General features: G+C 42.7%; 1 pseudogene; it reads left to right on the top strand.

Annotated features, from left to right (window-relative positions):
- LOC142047854 (uncharacterized) overlaps positions 1–3,494 on the top strand; it is a 31,313-nt pseudogene extending 27,819 nt beyond the window's left edge.
- Positions 3,495–19,407: the final 15,913 nt, after the last annotated feature.

The following is a 19,407-nucleotide window of genomic DNA, read 5'->3' as shown; positions in this document are numbered from 1 at the left end:
CCACTCCCCTCCTCCAAGGACACTAGGGGAGTGATTAAGAACTGGTTCAGAGGCAAGCAATATCGCCCTGAACCTACCCCAGAGAAGAGAAAGCGCGAGACCCAGAGAACAATACCGGCAATTTGCCACAATATTGTGTAAATGCGTGGAGTGTTTAGGACCTAAAGCAACACTCTTGGTTTGTAAAACTCTTGTTTTGTAGATTTAAAATAAATTGGTTTTGTTTTTAAAGAATTCCACTAAAATCCATTTCAATCTTTCATTCAAAGTTGCAAACCCAAGAAACACTTTTTGCCAGACACAGATAACTAATGTTGTTTGGCTTTGGTTTTTAGCATTTAACGCTTAAGGTACCTTAATACTTTATAAATTTAATATCTTTTCAAAAGACCAAAGTCATGGCTGCGGCAAGCAGTCAAAACCAAAAAAATGGGAAAAGATTCTGGATTTTTTACAAACTTGGTCTGCTGTATTAAAAAAAAACAAAACTAAAAAACAAACTCAAATACTAATGGAAAAAGTTTTGGCACTAATTCAGGAAATGGGGTTCAAAGTAGCCTTAGACAAGGCTCAGTTGGTGCTTCCTCAGGTTATGTACCTGGGCATACTCACTGGACAAGAAGGGAGACAGGTAAATCAGAGTAAGGTAAGGGCACTGGTAGAAATGCCAGCCCCTACCAATGCCCACTCTTTAAGAATACTACTAGGAGAATTAAATTTTCTTAAAACACACTTTTATGAATATGCTAAAATAACTCACCCATTGTGGAAACTGCTAAAAAAACAAAAAACAAGATGGGAATGGAGACAAAAGCAGGACTCCGCTTACCCCTGCTAAAACAAAAGGCTCTCACAGCTCCAGTCCTGCGTTTCCCTAATAAATCACAGCCTTTTGTTATTATTCAGTGGCTAATAACATAGCCTTGGCTGCCACACTATTACAAAATATTGAAAAAGGAAACTGACAAGAATGTCCAGAGGTCTCTCTAAAGCAAAGAATTGCCTTAGTAGTGGCACACCCACTGGAAGAATTAAATACCATGGGTCAAAAAAAGCATGTCATGTTTACTAATGGAAGTGCAATGGTAGTAAAAAAAAGTGTTTAAAATATGCTTCCATAAATGTAGGCCTGGTCTACACTATGAGTTTAGGTCGAATTTAGCAGTGTTAAATTGAATTAACCCTGCACCCATCCACACAATGAAGCCATTTACTTTGACATAAAGGGCTCTTAAAATTGATGTCTGTACTCCTCCCCGATGAAGGAAGTAGCACTGAAATCGACATTGCCATTTTGAATTAGGGTTAGTGTGGACTCAATTCGATGGTATTGGTCTCCAGGAGCTATCCCACAGTACACCATTATGACCGCTCTGGACAGCAATCTGAACTTGGATGCACAGGCCAGGTAGACAGGAAAAGCCCCGTGAACTTTTGAATTTCATTTCCTGTTTGCCCAGCGCGGAGAGCACAGGTGACCACACAGAGCTCATGAGCACAGGTAACCATGCAGTCCGAGAATCGAAAAAGAGCATCAGCATGGACCGTACAGGAGGTACTGGATCTGATCGCTGTATGGGGAGAGGATTCCGTGCTAGCAGAACTATGTTCCACAAGACGAAATGCCAAAACTTTTGAAAAAATCTCAAAGGGCATGATGGAGAGAGGCCACAACAGGGACTCACTTCATTGCCGCGTGAAAGTTAAGGAGCTCAGACAAGTGTACCAGAAAACCAAAGAAGCAAACGGAAGGTCCAGGGCAGAGCCGTAGAAATGCCACTTCTATGCTGAGCTGCATGCAATTCTAGGAGGGGCTGCCACCACTACCTCACCCCTGACCGTGGATTTCGAGGAGGGGGTACTTTCAGCCATGTCTGAGGATTCTGCAGACTGGGAAGATGAGGAGGAGAAGGACGACGACGATGAACTTTTGGAGAGCACGCAGCATTCTGTTCTCCCCAACAGCCAGGATCTTTTTCTCAGCCTGACTGAAGTACCCTTCCAACCCTCCCAAGGCAGTATCCCAGACAATGAAGCCATGGAAGGGACCTCTGGTGAGTGTACCTTTGTAATATAAAACATGGTTTAAAAGCAAGCGTTTTTTAATGATTAATTTGCCCTGAGGACTTCGGATGCATTCTCAGCTAGTACAGCTACTGGAAAAGTCTGTTGACATGTCTGGGCATGGAGCAGAAATCCTCCAGGGACGTCTCCATGAAGCTCTCCTGGAGGTACTCCAAAAGCCTTTGCAGAAGGTTTCTGGGCAGGGCAGCCTTATTCCGTCCTCCATGGTAGGACACTTGACCACGCCATGCTAGTAGCAAGTAATCTGGTTTCATTGCATGACCAAGCCTGGCAGCATATAGTCCCAGTGTTTGCTGGCATTCAAGCAACATCTGTTCTTTATCTCGCTGTGTTATCCTCAGGAGAGTGATATTGTTCATGGTAACCTGGTTGAAATACAGGAATTTAATTAAGGGGACAGAGGTGGCCGTTCCTATTGGGCTGTTTGCCTGTGGCTGAAAAGAAATCCTCCCTGCAGTTAGCCAAGCGGGGGGAGGGATGGGGGCGACTGACGCTGAGCTTTTTCCCGTTTTGGCTAGCAGGGATCTTCCCTGATTACCAGCCACGTTTGGGGTGGCAAGGATCAATCATCCCACAGAAACTGGATACTGCAGGGATGTTCCTGATACCAGCCACGCAGTGGGGGAGGGTAAAGTGATCATCCCAGAGAATTGGATGGGGGAGGGGGGGTTAGTTTGGTTTCTGCTGCTGCACGTTAACAGGAAAACCGCAGCACTCAACGGGCTTTGCTTGGTTGGCATTTGGGAAAGGAGGGCGCTGCTTTAATGAAGGTTGCAGAAGCCAAAAGACATGCTTACCATGGCCGCATGCAAGCTGAATTCTGTTGCCTGGCCCTGCATCTGTGATCTCTAACACCAAAGCCGCAGGCACCAATATAAGATGCAAAATGCGACCTTGTACTGAAATACATGTGCTATGTAATGTGAATAGTGTTGTTCACCATGAAAGAGTATAACCATTGTCTGTAAATGTATCTTTTTAAATACTTCTCTCTTTTTTTTCGCCTCCCTCCTCCTGCAGCTGCAAATTTTTCAAGCCTCCCTCCTCTGTCCCAAGGCTATCTCAGATAAGGGGCGAAAAAAAACTGCACGCGAGATGAAATGTTCTCAGAATCATGCAGTCGACCCGCAAATGAAAGAGCTCATCTGAATGAGTGGAAGGACACAGTATCAAAGTACAGGAAAGATGCCAGTGAACGTGAGGACAGGAGGGACGAACGTGAGGACAGGAGGGATGCCTTGAGATGAGAGGTGGCGGCAGGAAGATCAGAGGAGGCAGGATGCAATGCTGGGCTACTGCGGGATCAAAACAGACATGCTCCATTGGTGGAGCTTCAGGAATGGCAGCAGGATCACAGAGTGCCGCTGCAGCCCTGTATAACCGCCTCCCCCTCTTCCCATGTTCCATAGCCTCCTCACCCAGACACCAAGAACATGGTGAGGGAGGCTCTGTGCACCCTGCCACTCCACCCCAGTGGACAGCCCATGCAAAAGGCTGTCATTAACAAGTTTTGAAGTGGCCTTTTTCCTCCCTCCTCCCAACACCCCACCCAGGCTACCTTGTCAGTTCTCTCCCTATTTTTATAATCAATTAATAAAGAATACATGGGTTTTTAAATGATAGTGACTTTATTTCCTTTGAAAGCAAGCTGTGATCGAAGGGGGAAGGGTGGGTGGCTTACAGGGAATGAGTCAATCAGGGGCGGGTTTTTCATCAAGGAGAAACAAAACAAACTTTCACACCGTAGCCTGGCCAGTCATGAAACTGGTTTTCAAAGCTTCTCTGATGCGCAGCGCTTCCTGGTGTGCTCTTCTAATGCCCTGGTGTCTGGCTGTGCATAATCAGTGGCCAGGTGCGATTTGCCTCAACCTCTCACCCCGCCATAAATGTCTCCCCCTTACTCTCACAGAGATTGTGGAGCACACAGCAAGCAGCAATAACAATGGGAATATTGGTTTGGCTGAGGTCTGAGCGAGTCAGTAAGTGTGCGCCAGCGACCCTTTAAACGTCCAAATGCACATCCAGCGGAGTTGTTTATCCCTGAGCAACAAAGTGCACATCTGCAGCCCCCAAAGGATAACCATAGGCATGTTCAACCATCCCCTGAACTTTATTTCTGTGTTGGGATAGGGTAAGGTAGCTCTGTGCGTGGGCTGGTGTGCGAGTCGGGTTTATAACATGATTGAGTGGTTCCTAGGAGACGCGTGTGATGCTGTCCTGAACCCTCCCTGTCTCATTCTCCCCACTACGGTGTATTGTTGCTGTAAATCCTTTGTGAGCTCACCAGTTTGCTGCGCACCATGTAATGTTACTCCTTTGTAGGTTGTGTTGTAGTTTATCTGGGCTGTCCCAGGTGCTCCGGCCAAGATAGGGATAGTGATGTCCTTCTATTGCTGCGCCACCACCTTTTAGGGTTGTTCCCATTGCCGAAAGCCTCCACTTATGTACCTGCACATTCCAAAGTCACTACCCCTTTGGTAGCAGCAGCTCAGTGATTGCTTTCGCTACTTGCATCACAGCAGCCCCCACAGTAGATTTGTCCACTCCAAATTGATTCTCAACTGACCGGTAGTTGTCTGGCGTTGCCAGCTTCCACAGGGCTATCACCACTTGCTTCTCAACTTTGAGGGCTGTTCTCATCTTGTATTCTGGTGCTTCAGGGAAGGGGAAAGCAAATCACAAAGTTCCATGAAAGTGCCCTTACGCATGCAAAAGTTTCACAGCTGCTGGGAATTGTCCTACCCCTGCAGTACTATGCGATCCCACTAGTCTGTGCTTGTTTTCCGGGCCCAGAATCGGCATTCCACAGCTATAACCTGCCTCATTAACAGCATGATCTCCAAAGTGCCAGGGCCCGCGATTTAAGAGAATTCTGTGTCCATGTCCTCATCACTCTCATCGCTGTGCTGCCATAGTCGCCTCCTCCTCACCAGGTTTTTCAGGTCCTGGTTCAGCATAAACTGAACGATAATGTGCAAGGTGTTTACAATGTTCATGACTGCTGTCTTGAGCTGAGTGGGCTCTATGCTTGCCGTGGTATGGCGTCTGTACAGTTCACCCAGGAAAAAAGGTGCAAAATGGTTATCTGCTGTCGCTTTCATGGAGGGAGGGGTAAGGCTGTACCTAGAACCACCAGCGACAATGTTTTTTGCCCCATTAGGCATTGGGATCTCAACCCAATGGGCGGGGGAGACTGCGGGAACTGTGGGATAGCTATGGGATAGCTACCCATAGTGCAACGCTCCAGAAGTCGATGCTAGCCTCTGTACATAAACGCACACAACCGAATTAATGTGCTTAGTGTGGCCGCATGCACTCGACTTTACGCAATCGGTTGCCAAAAATTGAATTCTGTAAATCTGGAGTAATCCCATAGTGTAGACATACCTATAGAAGAGGAAGTCATTCAAAGACATTTAGACCATGAATTGGCTCAGCATGCCGAGCTACGCACAATTTATTAGGTTTTAAGGCAATATGAAAATTCCCCATGACCTGTGTATATTTATGCTGACAGTAATATTTGTGTGACAGAAAATACAGTTTTGGATACATGATTGGTATAAAAACAGGTGAAAAGCAGCAAATAAAAAGAATATTGCATATTCAAAAAAATGGAAATCGATTTACCAGTGGGTAACAAAAAACCCTGAACAGTTAAAGGTGAGACATGTAAGGACACATAATAAAGTAATGGGTATAAAAACCACCTTAAATAACTGGGTAAATACAATAGCCCAGCAGCATGATATAGCAGCTGTAACCAAAGGTCAAAAAAGGAACGTCTATGCTGACACATCTGAGCCAACAGATGGCACTGCAAACCACCCTAACCAAGTTCCAAAAAAAATAAAAAGACAAGAGTTACTTAATGTAGCCTACCAGTTTATCCATAAAAGAGTGGAAAAAAACTTTTCAAAACTTTGCAAGTAGCAAAATGGAAGTATATGAAAGATAATGTTAAAAGATGCGTGAGAAATTGTGTGCGGTACGCTCAGGACAAGGCGCATCCACAGCACAGGCAACCCATAATGCACCAGCGAAGGCTTGGGCCATGGCACAGGGTTCAGACTGATTTTATTAATAAATTGCCAAAAAGTAAGAAAGAATTCCAGTATTTATTGGTGATAATAGATTCCTTTTCAGGATGGGTGGAGGCATTTCCTACTAAAAATAATAGCAACAGGTAGTGGCCAAAAAGTTTTTTAATAAGGTAGTATGTCGATGTGGCACCCTCGAAATAATAAATTCCAATAATAAAGAAGCCTTTGTAAAAAAAAATCTTTACAACACTAATACAAAAGCTCCATATACCATACCAGCCTTAGTCCTCAGGCCAAGTAAAGCGCATAAATCACACTAGTAAGGAAGCACTCTGAAAGCACAGGAAAAAACTGGCAAAATAAACTGCCTCTAATTTTGGCCGTCATCCACAGCAGTAATAAACTAAAAACAAAAATCCAATCCTTTTAAATCCTCTTTGGGCATACAATGTGCCTAATAATTAATCCTAGTTACCTGGTTCAGGGTTAAAAAAAAAAAGCTCTAATATAACCCAGCATAATTATTTTCAATGTCTCAAACAGTTACAAAAACAAACAAACAAACAAACAAACAAACAAAACCTCTCCAGTATAGGGTTAATCAGGCCATCAAACACATAAAACAACAAAATTCAAAAACAAAGGTCCACAAAGGCAGCCTTGTGGATAACAGGGGCCCAAGTCATGTACCTTAAAATGGGAAAAAGGGTCGCTTAGTCCATAGTTGACCGCCTTAGCTGATCGGTATATCACATAAGTAAAAAACTAAAATGGATACATGTTCTGCAAATTAAATTGTTTACATAAATAATAATGTTTGAATTCTTCGCAGAAAAGAACATCCTGAAACCTGAGCACGAAGCGCTGCTTAACCACCACAATTTTAATCCACAAAAAGTAAGACTCCAGTGTAAGGTCTGGCTTTACCTGCTTCTGGAAACTTTCAATGCTCAAATAATTAAAGCAATCATAAAAAAAAATGCATCCCTCCATATAAACCAATATTTAAGAAATAATTCACTCCCCAAAAACCAATAAAATGATATAATAAAAATACTAGCCAACTCTTAAAACCCTTAAAAAATACCAATATATATGTCTGGGAAGGGGAAGTGGGACGTAAGGTTCACCTTACAAACACCACAAAAATGCCAAACCAGTGGGAAATAGGGGTTAAAATAAAGGGTCCTTATGGCCATACCATCTAAAGTTCCAGCTACTCATAATTACCATATCAATAAAATAAAACAGGAACAATACTAACAGTTATTGTGGTATACTGTCCAATACCCCATACTAAATTGAACCTATGGTTCCTGAACACATGCACCAAAACCTGAACCAAAAAATATTCATTCAAAAAAATAAAAAAAATCAAAATTGTTTGTAACTCAAAGTAACCCAGTAAAAGTCTTGCTAAATCCACTATTAGTAAAAATAAAAACTAGTATAAATTAGACTCAGCTAAACGTGTCTAAATTAAAACCTAAATGTTCACCCTACTTTCTTCCTATTATAACGGCCTAAATAAAAACACATCAGCACTCCAATGGCCAAGCAAAACAAGGTGTAGTAGACACAATATCAAAAAAAGTTAAATTTGGAGCAAATGTAGATCTGAAGGTAATTAAAAATAAGTTACGTTTCTTGTCACAACTGCAAAATTGTCTCATTCACAAGCAGGCAGATAAAACTGTTAATTTGGTACAAATAGGTCTGGGAAACCTAAAAGCAATATAAAATATGTGGTGGTGGCTAAACACCATCTCCTAGCTGCTGTATAGATAACAAATAAAGTTAAAAAATGAAACTGCCTTGGCCATAGGATGTACTGAGATGCAAATCCTTAGTTTAGCATCACTTAAACACATAATGTTTTGGGTCATATCTGGGAATGTTCAGGTATTAACGCATCTTTTAAAACAATAAAAAAGGTCCTTGTTTAACACCTACAAATATAAATAAATGCAATATGTTTCCAGCATGGTTAAGCCTAATTTATTATTAGGAGAAATTATTATTAAAATTGCTAACGAACAATCTATAAAAACAAAAATATAAAAAGTGAGCCCGCTCCCAAAATTGAGTATGGAATCCTTTTGACTACCCCAGGTTATGGGTCAGAGGGCTAAAAAAAAAAGTAATTAAATACCCAAGGGTACACAAAGTAGAGCCCTCAAAAATGGGTGTGCTTGTCCCTAGCTGTCACCACATAACCACGCAGCAAGGACACGTCATTGGGAACATGTGTGAGACAAACTAGAAAATGTGACATGTGTTTTGTACAACAGACAACATGTATGTGTTACATCCTAAAAAACAGGGAAAATACAAGTATCAGCCAACCCCCAATAAATAAATGTAATGCTCATGTATTATATACTAGCAATCACACATCTACCAGTATTTAGCAAAAATAAAAAAAGCACAAAGCACTATAACCGCCACTCCAGTTAATTTCTCTGTTACCCTTAGCCTAAATGCGCGATCTAACTAATCGCTTATTGTCAAAAATCAACGTCGCTCCGTTTTTACAACAAACACAGAGGGATATAAAAAAGCATGTCATTCAAATATTTTACATGCAAATAAAAACATGCTAAAAATTGCTAAATCTAAAAAAACCCTAACAGCCTATCACTGGTATGATGTTTTTACAGGCTGGTCCCCAACCCTTAAGGGCATATTATCTATTAAGTTTCACTCATTACTAGTTGTGTTAATATTGTCCTGTGTTTGCTTGCTAGCAATGTGTTATATGTGCTGTTAAACAAAGAAAATGTTTGTTAAATTACAACCACAAGCTCAAATTGTCTCTCAGTATATTACTATAAAATAATTGTATGAAATATGACACAATCAAGAATTGTTCTTGAGGGGTCAAAAGGGGGACGTAGTAGTAGGATTTAAGTTTGTATTTTATATAATTTCAAAAAAAAAGAATGTAGCATGTATTAAATGTATTGGTGTATGATTTAATCATATCCTGCTGTGTGCTTCTTATAAGCATAACACAGAGTCACATAAACTGTCAGAGTAGAAATTTAAAAATTGGAGTTTTAGCTGTACAGATGAGAAAATGCGTATGCATTGCTTGCCTACTGAATGTAACTCAAGTGAATTTGGGTGCACTTGAGTTGTATGCACACAAACTCTGTGAACTCATGCACAAGCCCTGATTTCACTGCACCCATAGCTCCTTACAGCTGCAGCTCAAATAGTGGTTCTTATCATTTGCAAAAGCTACTGCTGCATATGTGCAAAAATGAATCTGCAAATAGTTCTATAACTCACAGTCCTGAAACCCCACCCAAATAATATTAAAAGGTTTAGCATCAGGGAGAACAAGCCTACCTGGCCATTTTTGATGGTAAAGGTCAGTAATTTGATAATATGTGAGTGAAAAAGGATTGTAAAAGTAATTTTAAACTGGGGAAAATATTCCCCCCTTTGCATCTGAAGGGATTTTATTCGATCTTCAAAAATAAAATAAACACCTCTGTCATGAGACCAAACCTAAAACATTTTAGTCCCAGGGAAAATATTTCAGAAGATTATAGGATTGTGAAAATAAGGGGGTTTCAGAGAATGTTTGAGGACAGAAGGGACAATACTATTCATCTAATATGATTTCCTGTATAACACAGGTCAGAGAACTTCATTTCAATGACTTGTGGTTGAACTAGAGCATCTCTTTTAAATAGACATCCAAGCTTAAAGATGTCAAGTGATTGGAGAATCCACAACAGCCCCTGGTGAGCTGTTCCCTTGATTGATTACCCTCACACTGAAAAACTGCATCTTTTGTCCAGTTTACTGACTGTATCCATTTGTAATGAAAGCCTCAGGCAATCTTAGCAATAGAGGTAACTATAATATGTGCAAGATGGGTGAATAAGCTTACATATTGCATTTCTGTCCTTTGTATTTTATTATGTAACCTTTTATTATTATGGAGGTGCACCAGCAGCTGAACCAGCAGCTGTACCGGAGGTTTCCCTTTAATGTGGGATAATGTCAGTCTTATAGTGTCATTACAAAGATACATTTGGAGAAGTGGAATCTGTCCTCCTTTGGACCCTTTAATTTTGAGTGTGATTGTCAACTTTCAGTTATCTGAGCTCCGGAATCTACTTTTTGTGGAAAACAGGATGAGATGTGTCAGCATTCCTTGGCTCCCATTTCCTGGTAAATTACTGTATGTCCTGGCCTCACAAAATATAAGTTAAGGACTCCCTAATGTGCAATGATCTAAGTTTCTCTTTATAACAACTTGTAATTGCCAGTGATTTTCACTACATCCTCCTTTCCCTCATAACTCCAGTATCTCCAGTACATTTTGGGAGTACCTTCTTCCCAGCTACCCTTATTGCAGAGAAAGTAGCTCAGCAGCTCTGCTGCTTTCTCCTCCTTTCTTCTGGGCTTTCGTTCCAATGTTTCATCTCTCTTGATTGATTCCAACAATCAAATTCCAGAATAATTATGCAACAAATCAAACTGGGGAAATTCTTCATTTCTGGGAATCTACAGCATCCAGGGAGACAAGAAGGACAGAGGCCTTGTTGAGACATGATACACAAATTTCCAGAGAGAATCCCTGAAGCTCTGAGCAGCCTAACAGCTTTCTAAAATGTAAGGTTTTCATCTTGCTTAATAAGTAAACTAAGCTTAGAGCCAATCAATAAATTTGCCTTTTAAGATAACTGGAATTGCATACGGTAGCTGTTAGTCTGGGCTTACCCACTGTTGGGAGACTCTTACTTCAGAGGTAATGTTCTGAGCAACATGGTCAAGTGTGAAAATGGTCCTATAACATCCCCAAATGGTGCTGAGAAGATGATGGGAGTTACTGTTGGCAGTTAAGGAGAACGTGAAGGTTGCTTGGCTTGGTTACAGTGGCCATAACTGGCAACTGGTGATGTGTATTGGTAGTAGTAGTAGCTAACCTCATTTAGTAGCAGTTACTAGCCATTAAGGGCAGTTTCGAATGGTTTGTGGCAATTAACACTTGGTGGTTCATACAGGCAGGTGGCAGTTGTAGAGATCCAGTTACACTTCTGGGAAGCTGGTGAGAACTGGAGCAAAGGGGGACAGGAAGACAGTTGGGTCTAGCACCCCTGCAACGGAAATATTGTGGGGGATGATCTGTGTTTCTGCCCCACCTGTCATTTCCTGTAAACTGCATGCGCACGTGGCAGGAAGAAGCAAGAGCGGGTCCCAAGGGGCTGGAAGCAGGTAAGAACTACTCACCCTACTCTCCCTTTACACCCTGACTATTCCCTGCTCTCTATGTAAAGCACCCACCCCACTCCCCTTCACATCCCTGACACCCCAACTTCCTCTCTGTCCCTGACACCCACCCCACTCCCACATCCCTGACACATCCACTGCCTCCTGCTCCCCATGCAGAGCACCCACCCTGCTCCCTTTCCTATTCCTGACACCCCAACCATCCCCCATTCCCTACACAGAGCACCCACCCCACTCCTCCTACAATCCCTAACATCCTGACTGCCCTGCCCCCATACAGAGCACCCATCCTGCTCCCTCTACTACCCGACACACCAACTGTCCCACCCCCCAGGCAGAGCACACATTCCATGCACTCGCCTACCCCTGATACCCCAACTCCCCTGCTCCCCACACTACCCCCTATTCAAAGTGAGTTTCTGCTGTCTCTGATAAGAATTGGTGGTAGCTGGTGGCAGTGAATGGCAGTTGGTGGAATTTGGCATAGTCAGCAGCAGCTGCAGGCATTTACCTGCAGTTGGAGGAATATTGTGTCATTAATGGCTGCTGGGGCAACTGATGATGTTTGAGAGATTTGATGCTTGTTAGGGCAATGGGTAAGATTTGCAACAATTCATAGATTTTAAGACCAGAAAGGACCATTCTGACTTTATGTATAGCACAGGTCAGAGAACTTCACCCAGGGATTCCTGCATCCAGTCTCTAATGCCTGGTTAAGTTGGAGCATTTGGTGACAGTTCCTGGAAGCTGATGGCCTTTGGCAGGAGATTCCGGCAGTGTTGATTGTTGTAGCAGTCCTGGTGAAGAGATATGATCATTTGTGTGCAGACAGCACTGAATGTGCTGTTGACCCTTCCTAGTGATGAAAATCAGTTGTCCATGCTGATTCTTTTAGCTATGCCAGCTGCCTCCAGTTCCATTGTCTATGAAGTGTGGTTAATACATCTCAGACCCTAGCAATCCTAAACAAAATCATCTGTGGCTCTACTCCTTTCTCTCTCAGAGGTAGCAAACAGTGGTACCAGACTTCTTCTTTCATTAGGGCTATTCAGATGGGTCTTCCCTTTTCTCACTGCTCTTGTTCAAATGTTTAGGGGCCCCTTCAGAGGGCTAGTGAAGAAATCTGGGCTGTGGTGTCTTCATCTCAACCAACCCACCTCATGCAGTTAACTCAGATGTGTAGTGCCTAACAGAGTTTACGGCATGGATGGGGACTAGCCTTCTACTTTCAATCCTGATAAGATTTAAGCAATTCTGATAAGAGTAAAACCAGAATAAGTGTTTTTTGTATTAATGCCTCATATATAAGAATGCCTGTCCTTTGTCTCTCAAGCTTATAGCCTGTGAGTCTTGTTGGATCCTCAGCTATTCCTGGATCTTCAGAGGCAGTAGTTACCACATGTACTTTGTACCATTTGCACATTGGAAATAAGGTTGAAGCCATTTTTTGGGGATATGATCCTTGCCATAAGGTAAGGTTCTCCTTATCTTTGTTACCTCTGGACTTGATACTGTAACTGGCTCTACCTAAAACTATTTCTTAAACTCATTTGAAAATTACTGCTAAAGCGCAAACTATGGACTGCCTGGTGTAGTAAGATGAGGTCCTGAAACATAAACCCTTGGTATCAGAGGCCTGTCATGAGGCCTGAGGCCTGAACTAAAGTAATGGTCAAGTCTTTGCTAACATAAAGCAAAGTTAAGCTGTGAACCAGAGGCAGGCCCTGCTCACAGAAGTTGGCAAGAAGAAAGCTGCAAATTGCACGTATATACATATCTAAAAGGTATCAAGTGCTAACAGGATGAACATGTGCAAGGGTGGCACCAGAACATTCTGGTACGAACACATTCCACAGAGATAATGAGGAACAGGCTGGCCCATCCAAAAGACAGGGTCAAAAGGATAATATGATGGATAGAGTTGTTTGTTCAAATCAACATATACCAGGAGAGAGGCAGCACCCTAGGCGTATCAGGGTTGTACCTCAATGCATCAGGAGTGATGTGTAATTTGTTTGTACCTGTGTACAAGAACGCAGCCCTGAGTGGATGTCTTTGACTGGCCTAGGGAGCAGTGGGAAATCCCATCACTGACTGAGCTCGTTCATTGTCAGGGAGCACTTATGTACTAGCAGAACTGTAGACTTCTGATCCGCGGAGCTAGAGACTGTGTTTTGTTTGGCAATAAACCTGGCTGGGTGCCTTTGTTCGCAGTCAGTAGTCATTGGGTGGTTTGCTCGAGATCTGCTGTGCCAGCTATCTGTGCATAGCTGGGATAGCACACAGGGAGAACACACACACATGCAGCTGACTGTTATCAACATTGAACAGAGAAGAGCACTACACAGGTGACATCTGATGACACTGTTAAAGCAGTTTTCACACAGCCAGCAAATTACACCTTGGTTCTGTGAGGTGTACTGGCTGCTAAGTAATTTTGATGTTGTTGTTTACTTGTAAACCATGAATGTTTTAGGTCTTTGCTACTTGAGACCTCCTCTCTTTTAATGGGATGCAGTGGCAACTGCAACGGAGACACTGAAGGTGACAGCTACTTGGTTTAAACTCAAGGGGTGCTCTTGCTTAGGCATTACTCAGTAACACATCCTCAACTCTGGACTGCACTTCCTCACTATTAGAAAGACAAGGTGGGTGAGGTCAAACCATTTATTGGCCTAACATCTGTTGGCAAGAGAGACAAGCTTTCCAGCCACACACAGCTCTAAGAAGTTTTGTGTGGCTCAGAAGTTTCTTTCTCTCACCATAGACATTGATCCAATAAAAAGTATGTGTGATGGGTTCCTCCTGGCGTGCCACCTGGAACTGGGTACTACTGAGCCCCCGACCCACAAGCCTGGTCTCCATCTCACACTATATTGCAAAGCCCTCCAGCCTGCACTTTCACCAGCATGCATACAGGTAGGGGCACACTCAGCTTCAGTTACAGGCAGGATCTCTGACCATAGGAAAGCTACTCCCAACTCCTCTGGACACCCTCTCCCTCTGGAGTATAAACCCAAAATTATACCATATTGTGTTGCATAGGGAACTGTACAGCGTAAGATCATAAAATTTGCCCCATTCCTCAATGTGGAGAGAATATGCAACAGCCTTTTGCCTATGAGTTATGATTCCCACACACTTCACTCCAATCAATGATTTAGATAAAGCACAAACAAGTTTATTAACTACAAAAGATAGATTTTGCGTGATTATAAGTGATAGCAAAGCGATCAAAGCAGATTAACTAGCAAATAAACAAAAGACGCAAACTAAGCTTAATATACAAAATAGATTGGATATGAGTAGCAGATTCTCACCCTAAGAGATGATACAAGCAGGCTGCAGATTCTTAAAGGACAAGCTGCACTTGCTTTAAAGCTTGGAATCCCCAGATGTCTCATTCACAGGCTAGAAATCCTTTTAGTCTGGGTCGAGCACTTCCCCCAGTTCATCTTTGTTCCTCAGGTGTTTCCAGGAGTCTTCTTGGGTGGGGTCTGAAGAAAACCAAATGATGTCACTTCCTACCTTATATGGCTTTTGCATATGGCGGGAACCCTTTGTTCCCAAAGCTTTGTTCCCGACCAGTCTGTGCAAAAATAACTGACATCCCAAGATGTAATGTAGAGACATGTGGTTTCATCACTAGGGCTCTACCAAATTCGCAGCCATGAAAAACGTGTCATGGATTGTGAAATCTGGTCTTTTGTGTGCTTTTACCCTATAATATACAGAGTTTATGGGGGAGACCAGTGTTTCTCAAATTGGTGGTCCTGACCCAAAAGGGAGTTGCAGGGAGTCACAAGGTTATTGAGGGTGGTGGATCACGGTATTACCACCCTTATTTCTGCACTGCTGCCTTCAGAGCTGGGCGACTGGAGAGTGGCACCTGCTGGCCAGGGACTCAACACTGAAGGTGGCATCCTGTCAGCAGCAGCACAGAAGTAAGGGTCGCAATATCATACCATGTCATCCTTACTGCTGTGTTGCTGCTGATGGCCTCTCTGCCTTCAGAACTAGGCTCCTGACCAGCAGCCTCCACTCTCCAACTGCCCAGCACTGAAGGCAGCACTGCCACCCCCAGCAGCAGCAGCGGGGAAGTAACGGTAGCAGTACTACAACCACATATAGTAACCTTATGAAACATTCTCCCCACCCCCCTCGGTCAGGACCCCGACAATTTTTTGGTCAGGACCCCTACAATTACACCACCATGAAATTTAAGATTTAAATATCTGAAACTGTGAAATTTACTGTTTTAAAAATCCCATGACTGTGAAATTGACCAAAATGGACAGTTAGAGGGGCCTACTCATCACATGTCCTTGCTGAGTCATAGCAGCCATTACTTGGAGGCTGTCTGTAGTGTTTTGAGGAAGGCTCCATGAAGGACATAAATCCACATCGTGTAGAGGCCAAACATAGGAGTTTATTACACATAGCGCTGGCGGAGTGTCACCTAGCTTATTAGGCTCAGAGACACTGTCAATCAATTGATTACAATAGAATATATAGATTTTCCATGGGCGGGCTAAAGTGATGGGGTAGGCAATTCCACACCCTGGGATAGGTTTTGCAGCAAGACAAGATAGCACATTAGCCAATGGTTAAAAGGTTACATAATGTCTCCACCCATGGTCTCAGGTTAACAAGTTAACATTTAATTAATACTTTGATGAAATGTTATTAGTATAAAATATATATGTTGAATTCTGATTTGGGGTCCATAGGAGTGGTGCAACTCCTTTGATTGTGCAACAGGTACATTCCTAAGGGTTAAAGCAAAGAAACAGTGAAAGTATATGGAATAAAGATTGTCCCCTTTATGTCTTAAGGCAGGCATTAGGCCCTGGGAAGAGAGGAGGAAGGATGCCATATCTTATACTGACATGTGCCAACTTTTAATAAACTCAAGGTTGGATCTGTGGGAAGAACATTCCCTACAGAAGAGACTGACACAATAGGAACAGGGATCCATTGTTCAATTTGCAACTCTGAATAAGACACAATTATTTAGTTCTTAGTTCCAACACCTGGCAATTTGCTGACCAGGCCAGTTTTAGCAAAACAAGATTATCTGTTTACCTCAGCTTTCTTTTAGCTAATCACTATTTGCTAGGCCTCTGGTCTCCAGACCAAACTCTGGACTTTGGGTCTGAGAAAGAGCTGGCACAATCCCTACACCAGTGGAGGGGTTGTTATATAAAATACACATGGATTTTAACCCTTCACTCCGCAAGTGGGAGATAAGCTTCTCCTAAGGCCTACCGTTTTTCCCTAATGGCACATTACTCTGAATAAGCCACTCCCCACACGGCTATCTAGACTGAAAGCATCTTGTCTAGTGGGCGTTACCCAGGTGTAACTACATTTGAAATACAGATACATAGTCAATATTCCTAACTTCTGATACAAAAATGATATATGCATACAAATGGGATTATCCTATTCAGCAAATCATAACATTTCCAATGACACCTCACATGATTTATTTTGCATAAAATACATCATAATTATGTCAATTATATCATAATAATATCTCTATGAAGAATATGGGGTGCAGTGTCATAGTATTATCTTACTCATCTTGTCTCTCTCACATTTTGGGACTGACATGGCTACAACAACACTGTACACTTTCCCACTATGTCTGCCAGAGTCTGTAATTTTCTGATTATCAAGGACCAGGGATGAGGGGAGAGCTGAATGGGTAGAAAGATGTGGTGGGAGAATCTGTATTCAGAATATTCTGGAAGGTCTTTCAGGTTTTTACACAAATCCAGGGAGTATGGATTGTATACTGTACCCAGAGTGGGAGCATTTTTAAGAAAGACAAAAAACAGAGAGAGTCTTTTACTACTGGATGGTGGCAGTAATAGCTGGCCACTGTAACAGTTATTGGCAGCTGATGGTAGTCACCTGCAGAGCAGGAGTTTACTGGCAGATAATTTACATCTGGTAGCAGTTACTGGTAGCTGATGACAGTGAGTGACAAATGGTGAGCAAAATTATTAATGGGGAGGGATAGCTCAGTGGTTTGAGCATTGGCCTGCTAAACCCAAGGTTGTGAATTCAGTCCTTGAGGGGGCCCTTTAGAGAACTGGGGTAAAAATCTGTCAGGGGATTGGTCCTGTTTTGAGCAGGGGGTTGGACTAGATGACCTCCTGAGGTCCCTTGCAATTCTATGATTCATTCTATGAAACCTGCTCATGGCCCACCAGGGGGCCCTGAGAACCGCTGATGTATATTACAATTGATTTTCAGAATTTGCAGGTCAGGATAATAGCAGTAATGTTAAATCTGCTTGCTTGTAATAAGTCTCCTTGGTTTATCCAAGCAGTTCGGGGGTCATTCAGATCGCTGTTCAAAGCTTCCTTAGAAAATCACAGTCCAGAGATGAGAAGCAGGAATGAAGAAAAAGCAGTGATATCACAGCTTGAAATTTATAGCTCAGCTCAGGTGCATGGAAAGTTACTGGTAAAAGATGGAGTCTTAGGGTATGTCTACACTACCCGCTGTCAGCAGGCAGCAATCGATCCATCAGGGGTCGATTTATCATATCTAATCTAGACGCGATAAATCGATCCCTGAGCGCTCTCCCGTCGACTCCTGTAGTCCATGGCTGCAAGAGGGGAGTGGCAGCAGTTGACACCACCGTGAAGACACCACAGTAAGTCGATCTAAGTACGTCGACTTCAGCTACGTTATGCACGTAGCTCAAGTTGCGTAACTTAGCTCAATTCTCCCCACCCCCAGTGTAGACCAGGCCTTAGATCACATGTCCTTATATGCTTTGCTGAATCATAGGGGTATTCATTGAGTAAGTACTCCTTGAGGAATTTTTGGGAGAGACCCTGGAATAGTTGACTGTCCTTAATGGGTCATCAAGCAGGCTGGCTAGTGTTGATGCAAATCTATCAGAGTTGGGGGGTGTCACCCAGGAACACAACACATGTTGGAGATACAACTACATAGCAAATATTCATAATTTCAGATACAAAGGTGACATATTCATAGAAACAGGACTATCAAATTTAGCAGATTATAACTTTTCCACTGACCTGCTTTGTATTAGATTTAGTGCAATTGTGCAACAGTGGTAGCAATGATATAAATGGTCATCTTCCTTTTCATATAGCATCACAGCTTCTGTAAGGTGCTCCGATAGTACAGTGATAAGCACGGAATAAAAATCTATATAGAAATTATCACAATGAACAACAGAGTTTACAGATACATTCATATAAAATGCAGCTTTCCTGTGAAAAATGACACTGCTGGGCTCCATGTTCATTGTGTCTTAATTTTCTCCATATAACAACTTATCCAAAGTACCAGTAAAGACATGTTCTTATTTTATCTGTCAGACCTGCACATCCTGGTGTCTTAGAATCCTGGTGGGTTGCTGGACTATGGTCTCTGTTGGGGATAGGTGACCCAAGCCCACTAGGGTCTCCCTGACTTCAACTCAAGTTGATGGGGAGGAGAACTGAGCTCTGCAGGGACACCATGGATTTAGGCCATACAGAGTTTGGGGAATTAGCCCAGCAAGCTTTTCTGGACTCCAGCTTGTGAGGGTGGGGGAAAATTGGTCTTTGCACAGCCAACCCTTTGCAGTCCTAATAGACATCTTTCTCTCAAAGACTCAAAGAAACCAAGTGGGTATGGACTCCTATTAGCGGGGCTGCCTGAATGTTTATGTGGGGGCTGGCTTGGACTCCCATTTCCCAGGAAATATGTGTGCTTGTGGGGTAGGATGAGTTGGGTACATATTCTTATTGGCCAAACATGGGCATAAATAATGAAGGTGCAGGTTGGTGAACACAACATCACTGGGTTTAAATAATATCAAGACTAGTAATATCTTGCCTTTACTAAATCCTCTGAGATTAATGAGAATGGTAAAATAACATTATTAATTAAATATGACATAACTTGAAAACCCCCCAAAGTGTATTATACACTTCATCAATTCCTTAATGGAGGTGCAGCCCAGAGGCACCTGAGGTGGCATTGGCAGCAGGGCAGC

This window comes from Chelonoidis abingdonii, chromosome 16 (genome assembly GCF_003597395.2).
Source record: "Chelonoidis abingdonii isolate Lonesome George chromosome 16, CheloAbing_2.0, whole genome shotgun sequence".
Taxonomy (NCBI): Eukaryota; Metazoa; Chordata; order Testudines; family Testudinidae; genus Chelonoidis; species Chelonoidis abingdonii.
Note: the sequence above shows the minus strand (reverse complement) of the source record. Positions and strands in the feature narration are given on the sequence as shown.